Genomic DNA, 7687 nt, shown 5'->3' with positions numbered 1-7687 from the left:
ATTTCAGTCCATAACCCATGCTCGTATGACTGCATTTATCATCCCTTTCATGCCTTGAAGAGTTGTTTTGTTGTGCCTTGAAATGAGCATTGTGCATGCGTAAGTGTTTAAGCCTTCGGGTCTGCCATATCAGAGGGTTTTAGGACTTATTTCAATGCATCTAAACTCTATTTTTGGTTGTATAGCTCATGCCATGTGGGCTTGGGGTAGTGGTGGTAGAATACTCTTTGGTTATGCCTTAATCTTGGGCCTATTGGTGTGTATGCTTACATGAGTATTTGTTCATCATTTTAGGCATCTTTTGTCACTGTTTTGGGAGTGGGTTGAGGTCTGCCCTCTGTGTCTTAGGTCCACCATTGCATGATCATGTTGCATTGGTTTCATGTTTGCATTGTATCATACTCGCATGCTTGCATATTATTAGCTAGTTGCATTTCATGCCTTATCTTACATGTTTGATTGCATTGCATTGCATCTTACATGCCTAGCATTGTACCTTTGCATGTTTAGCTTGCATCACATTTGGCATGTTTTGCATCCTAGCCTCATGTTGCATCTTTGAGCCAAGTTTGTATACATACATTGCATTGTTTGGTTTGGGGTGTCAAACCAAACTTGAGGGGTGATGAGTGTTCGTACTCCAAGTGACGAAACACATCTCAACCCTCGATAGCCAATGCCCTTGACTACAATATGATAGGGTGTTGGCACTTATCTCTTTTGTTGCATTCATTCACATTGAATTGCAAACTTGGCCTCTTAGGCCATCATGCGTCGAAATGCATAATTGATGGCCCGGGGGTCGAGGGTCATGCTCCCTTGAGTCCCTTGCATGATAGGGAGTGTGTCCATGCTCACATTTGTTTGAAAATTCCATGCCATACACTACTTGCCCTTTGCTGCTGTCAGCTGCAGGTTTCAGTAGGAAGAATTGGCCAGCCAGCAGTGTTGGGTGCCGATCGGCAAAACATGTTTGGCCGATAGCTTATTCAGTGGTCGGTGATCATCCCCTCCGGCCGATGGCGTTTCTACTTGGTCGGTGGTATCCCCCAGCATCCAAAGAGCATACTCTTGGACTTTGGCAGTCATCAGAGGAGCAGAGCAGTGTAAACAGAGGCAACAGTGGCATGGCACGGGTTTCCGAGCAAGGCGAGTCAAGTATGCATCATCCACGCATCCCGAGGCGGGGCTGCGGCCACCTTTCTTCCGCATTTAATTTGTTAATTAATTAGAATTTTTTGTAATTAATTATTTAGCTTGAGAGTTAATTAATTAGGTGGTTCGTAATATTTATTCAAACCCTCCGAGTGAGGGCAATTGTGTAATAAGTGTGCGTGAGTGTGTGTATGTCTCCCAATCCCACGTCTTTCTTCCCTTTTATTTACTAGCTTTTGATGGTTAGTCTAGGGCATGTTTCAATTAGCATACAGTATGATAGCATGCGTGCATCCATACATTTGTGTTACATGCACCGGGTTCGGCGCATCATACTAACTGCATTTGTATTTCAATTCCGAAGTTGAATACATGTTAGTTGTAGCATCATCACATGCCATCTTAGAATAGCCGAGCCTATTGTAGTTGCATCTTGTATGTTTTGCATTAGCCATCTTAACATGAGCTAGGATCATGCATTCATTACTAACTAGCTTTTGTTTTGGCTCGGAGTACTAAGTAAGCATTTACGCTTTAGCATACCGCATGCGTGTGAGTGTTGCCATAATAACATGATTACTATGAGGCTAGCTGCTTATGTGATATAAACTGCTTGAGTGCCTGTGGGTGGAGGTCGAATTACCTAAATTGGAATAATGCATTAAAACTATGAGTTTTAAGCCCACCAAATAGTGGCAAAATCATCTTTTTTTTAAAAGCCCACTCGAGGGTGGCGAAATCTACCTTTTAGCCTACTTGTGAGTAGCAAACCATTTTCAAAATAGGCATGAAATGTTTTGTTCCAGTTTAGGCGATTTGGTCTATACTTGTTTGTTGTGCGTATAACGTAGTAATTCTAGGCTAATAACCAGAATAAGAACACATAACGTTTTCAAAAAAGGATATCATGGTTAGTAGAGGCCGATCTTCGGATCGGGCGAGAGGGGGTGCTCATAGCTGACCTTCCCCAATCGTACCCAAGCTCCCGAGCTAAGGCAACTTTGGTGATGACGGACACGTGGCCTTTGGCACCAAGTCAGGGTTTCCCAAATTTCCCAAAATAAAATATTTAGGTGGCGACTCTATATCTGGCGAAGCAGTCCGTGTTTGGCACTTCTTTAAAAAAAAATCTGTTTTAAAAAATGATTTGCCAGATTTGGACTCTTTGATGATTCATCGGTCTTGCATCGCACTCTACGAGATTAGATACAGGACCGTGACACCAATTGAGTCCGAACTGTAGCCTAAGGCCTGAGGGCGCGTCTACAGTTTCTGGCGACTCTGTTGGGGATTTAGAGAGCTTGACTTGAACTCGTGATATCCTGTTTTGATTTCATTTATGTGTCTCTTTGCATTGCGTGTGCATTGGTGCGCCTAGGACACCGTGTTTGCCATCTGCCATTCCTGAACGGTTTGCCGGAGGCTTGACTTTGCCAAAGCATGCCATAAGGCTGACCGGTTGTGGGCTCTGACAGTATGGGAACACAAACCCCGATTTTACCGGGGCACCCTTTTCGACGATTCGACCTAGTACATATCGAAATCCATAGTGACTATTCCAAACTAGGACAGGTTACTTACCCGATGTTAGGTTGTTAGAAAACTGCTGCGTGCATAGTGAAACCCTAGCTCCTGACAAAAGTAGGACAGGGAAACCCTACCCCAACTTAGGGGTGTTTTGGCTCTCTTTTACTTGCTACGTGTTTTTAGAGTGTACCTATGCAGGGAACACACATATCAGTTCACAAGTCTGAGTGTCAGTGTGACGCCCCAAATTTTTCGAACATCAAGGGAAATTAAATAAACAAAATGACTTAATAAACTAAAAATTTGACATCTTAATAGGGTAATCCAACTCTCGTACATAACCAAACGTCCAAATAACAATAGATAAAAGCTTAAAATTATCCAAATACAACATCAAATGAAATTATAAAGTCCTTAATAGCTATTATATAAAATAATATTATTTATTCGGCTCTACTCGGGGTTTCAGGTCAGCCAAGGCTCTACGTTAGCGTCGACTCCATTTCAGCTTCAGTTATTTTCTCGCCAAGACCTGGCATAAAACGCCAGGGCAACAAAAATATATGCCATGAGTTTTGCAACACAGTAAGAAAACATAACCAACCTACCATTCTTTTTAAGAGAAAAATAATGAGATTATAAACACGAGGTAACAATATAATTGTAAGCATAAATTACAACCATTAAAATAATTTTAATAAATTAGGTGACACTCGAAATCTCACCAAAGAGATTTAACTTACCAACCACTAAGCATGGCAACGGTTAATTTGAAACCCTCCCTTGGTCAAATATTCAAGTGTTACCAACCGTAACTACCAGGGATGCCCACGTCCGGAGTGATATACCCAAGTAGTGGCATCCGTGGTCTGCCCCAAGGAAACGGTCTGCCAGGGGTACGTAACCTCCCTGTGTGCCACCAGCACATCCACCCTTATTCCAAAACCAAATACCGAAAAGGGTTCAAATAAGTCCCGTGCCATCTTAGAGTTTCGCAACACAATTTACGTGAGAATTCTCAAAACCAGGGCTCACCCTGAACAACCGGTATTAACCGTCAATCCCTTGATTTCATACACTCTTTAAAATCAGGACTCACCCTGAATAACCGGTATTAACCGTCAACCCTTAATTTCGTATACTCTTTAAAACCCAGACTCACTCTGAACAACTGGTATTAACCGTCAATTGTTAACTTTGTATATGCCGTTAATCATTTCAGTTAATTTTGATAGTACTCACAAATAATTTTAAATTTTAATCACAATTGATGTTATATCAACTCATTAAAATTCCCAACATAAAATATTGCACATGTCACACAATAATAAATAAATGTACAGCATTTAAATAAACAATTTATTTAAACCATGGTATGAAATAATAATTTAGATACAGAGAAAATAAACCAAAGCCACACACATGCATGGATCTTTAATTTACAAGATTAGACTACCACAATATTAAATAAATCACAATACACCCATACATGGATTACTAATTTACTATATTTGATGAATTGGACCAACACAATAACTGATTTTTATCCGAATAAATAATTAAAGTCATGATCTTAAACCTGTCAGGAAATTTTCAGGTTATACCTTAGGTAATAAAAATTATAAATAAATTATTTATGCAGTTCTAAAATTCGTGGAAATGTACAGAATATTCAATAAATATGTTTGGGTCAATTTTCAGGAATAAATTCCCAAAGATAAGTTATAAATAATTCTGTAAAATTCTAAGAAATTTTATGACACAGATTTATCACATTTTCTTAAATTAATTCCATACTTAAATTTATAAATCAAACCCACAATCTCAAAATTTAGTATGAAATTAGACTTCTCAAATTTCATATTTTAGTTAGAAATTTCCAGATTTGGATTAATATGGAATTTTTAATAAGCTTTTAAACATATACTAAAATCTGTCTTACAGTAGCAGATTTAATTATAAATTTGTATAAATTCGTACCAAGCTCAATAATTGTTAAGAAAATTCCTGGGTGAACTAGACATCATTCTCAACAACTTTGTAGAAGAAATCATTTCAAAATTTTGAGCATAAAATTGTCTAAAAATTCGTACAAGTTTCTAGCAGATTGAAGAGTTATATAATCAAACCAAATAAAATCTTTAATCATCTCTTTAATGGCACAAATTACACATGCAAGTCTAAATCCAAGATTATATCATGATTTTAAGGCTACTAATAAAGAAATGACCTTCAAATAACATACCAATCACAAATTCACATACAACTATAAACAAAATTTTATCTAAAGTTTTAGCTATGTTAACATATGAACACAAATCTAAATATTTAACAATTAAAAAGAATTAGACGGTTATAAGAGTTTACTTACTATGTTAGGTTGTTAACGATTTATCGTCCGAATTTGATTTATGATTCTGATCGTAAGATATGATTGTCCTGGCTCCATGATCGTCTTGCTCAAATTTCACATCAATCGGACGCGATCTCACCGTTGATCTGCCATTGGATTCTCTTAGAACATTTAGTTGTTGATCATCATCTTAGACTCAAATTTTGCAAGATCTAACCCCAAAAATGGATTCTACACGTCGAAAAACCTAAGGGTGGTCATCCCCAAAGTCATAGGACCACTCGATTAACCTAGAGGTACTAGGGTGCATCGTAGCAGCATGGGCCGAGAAACACAGGATAAAATTTAAGCTCATCTTCTCCAAAGCCGTAGCATGCACGAACAGAAGAGACCCAGAAAATTGGTTTCAATGTCCCCAGTTCAAATACTTGTATCTTCTTCATCGTAACTCCGTTTTATCTTATTTTTCTGTCATTGGATTCACCTCACGGCCTAGTTTTTGGTTCACTACTCACACGCCTCGTTCCGTCTCTTTTTGCATGCCGTCGGACCTCCAAAATTTGACCAAAAATAAGATTATTTTCCTACCGTCTCGGACATTTCTTCGAACCATCTTTCGGACTCCATAACTTTCTTAATTCTTAACGGTTTTACTTCATTCTTTCGCCAATCTCTTCAACTTACTCCGTACTTCATCTTACATGATCCATTTTCCTCAATTCTTCCCGGAATGGATGGTTTTGGCATGCCGAAAGTAAGCCGAAAACCAACTTTTGAAATTCAAAATAAATTTCTCTAACTTTGCTTCTTTCTCCTCCATCTTCTTTCTTCTTCTCTTTCTTCACCTACAACACTTTGTGGATGGTGGTTCTAGATGATAATAGAAATAGGTGATGGTGGTGGTGCCGGTCCGACGGTGCGCCAATGGTGGTGAAATTCGCGGGTTGGCGATAGTGTGGGTTGAGGCCATGGCTATGGAGGTTGGGGAAGGAGGAAAAACATAGATAAAGGAGAAAGAGAGTTTTGAGAATGAGAGATGGAGAGAAAGAGAGAGAACCGACGGAGAGAGAGAGAAAGATGAAGCTGGAAGTGAAGCAAAAGATGAAGAAATATAAGGAAACATTAGACTCAATTTATGGGAAGAATGAGAAAGAGTAAAAGAAGATAGAAATTAAAAAGAAGAATGCAACACCTGGTGTATATAGCATCTGCATGTCCACCACATTGCAGGTGGAATGCAAGAAAAACCTGGGGTAGCAACCCATGGTTTTTGATTGGGTTTTAGTACAGCAATTATATGGTTTCAGTGTAATTTGACTACAAAAAAAATGTAAAGAAAAATATAATAAAAATATCATACGGTTCAGAAATTAATATTGAGTAATAATATAAAGTCAAAAATATTTTATTTTATTTTGTTTTGAATAAATTTTCAGTATAAAAATATACAGACTATTAAATTCAAAATATTGTGAATAATTATTTAAGAAAATTAAAAATATACATATTATTTTTATTATATAAAAATACGGGGTTTCACAGTCAGGCCTGCGGGCATCAGTGTTTTTGGGAATCAGTCATCTACGGGTATCAGATTCAGACTTAGGGGTAACAATTTAGAAACAATAATCAGTGATTAAGGAACAGTACATTCAGCTTGTTGGCAGTTTGTTGTGATACCTAGTTGTGTGTTGTGTTTATTTTATGTTGTTACGCTGTCCAATTGTCTGTTTATTTATACGCTTTATTTATCTTTTTACTAGGTAGTCGAGCACAATTGCTTCTGACCCAGTAGATATTCCCCAAGCACTCTGGATTAGAGGTCCTCGACTCCATCGATCTGAGGATCTGGTAGACGGACAACCAGTGTACCACTCTCTACCCTCGGTTACTAGACGGAGGACAGCTAGGCAAAGGGCATCAGTTCAACAGTCAGTACAGAGGGCTTTATCTACCCCACCTGTGTACAATAGGGATCAGGATTCTGCTTCTCCCACAGAAAGGGAACATATACTGATAATTCAGTCAGAGCAGAACAGTATGGCCAATTTAGAAGAGATGGTGCGCTAGCTCCAAGAGAGTATGAAAACGATGCAGCAGGATGCTGTCCGACAGGCAGAGTTCGCCAAGTAGCAGGCCACGGTTATGAATGAACAAACAGAGTTAATCGTAAGGTTACAGCAGCAAACCGGAGCATCTGCTTCGCAGCAAGTTCCTCCCCCGCCAGGAATTCCAACCCCCGGGGAGACAGCTAATGTTCAGAATGATACGGACATTCCCACGAGACCACCTCTACCCCCGATCCTACCCCAAATTCAACCCCAGTTATCCAAAACACCCACCAACCTACCGGACTCTCCCTTTGAGTTCAAGACAGACCCCACAGCATTGAAGTTGAGCAAGCTCGAAAAGCTGTTCAAGAGATCCTAAGGAGTCAAGACCATCCCTGACATCGAAGACGGATATACCGACGCAGCTGTGACGCTGCCTGACAAATTCAAAATGCCACACATTGATCGATTTGATGGGTCCGGGGACCCCATGGTGCACCTGAGATTGTTTTCTGACATCTTAAGGTCAATGGGCCTCAGTAGACTTCAGAAGCTGTCTCTGTTCGGCTAAACCCTGTCGGGTGTGACGGCCATATGGTAT

At 39.2% G+C, this 7687-nt stretch overlaps 1 long non-coding RNA gene across 1 annotated transcript; it reads right to left on the bottom strand.

The window, feature by feature from the left end:
• Positions 1 to 2969: 2969 nt before the first annotated feature.
• LOC145798944 (uncharacterized) lies at positions 2970 to 6084 on the bottom strand. Its single transcript, XR_014340869.1, has 2 exons — positions 5054 to 6084; positions 2970 to 3214 (listed from the first exon to the last, which is right to left on the bottom strand). It is a non-coding gene; the product is annotated as an uncharacterized LOC145798944 (long non-coding RNA).
• Positions 6085 to 7687: the final 1603 nt, after the last annotated feature.

The sequence above is a fragment of the Camellia sinensis genome, chromosome 9, assembly GCF_055761805.1.
Source record: "Camellia sinensis isolate YWXY chromosome 9, ASM5576180v1, whole genome shotgun sequence".
In the NCBI taxonomy this organism is placed as follows: domain Eukaryota; kingdom Viridiplantae; phylum Streptophyta; class Magnoliopsida; order Ericales; family Theaceae; genus Camellia; species Camellia sinensis.
This window is presented reverse-complemented; position numbering and strand designations above follow the sequence as displayed.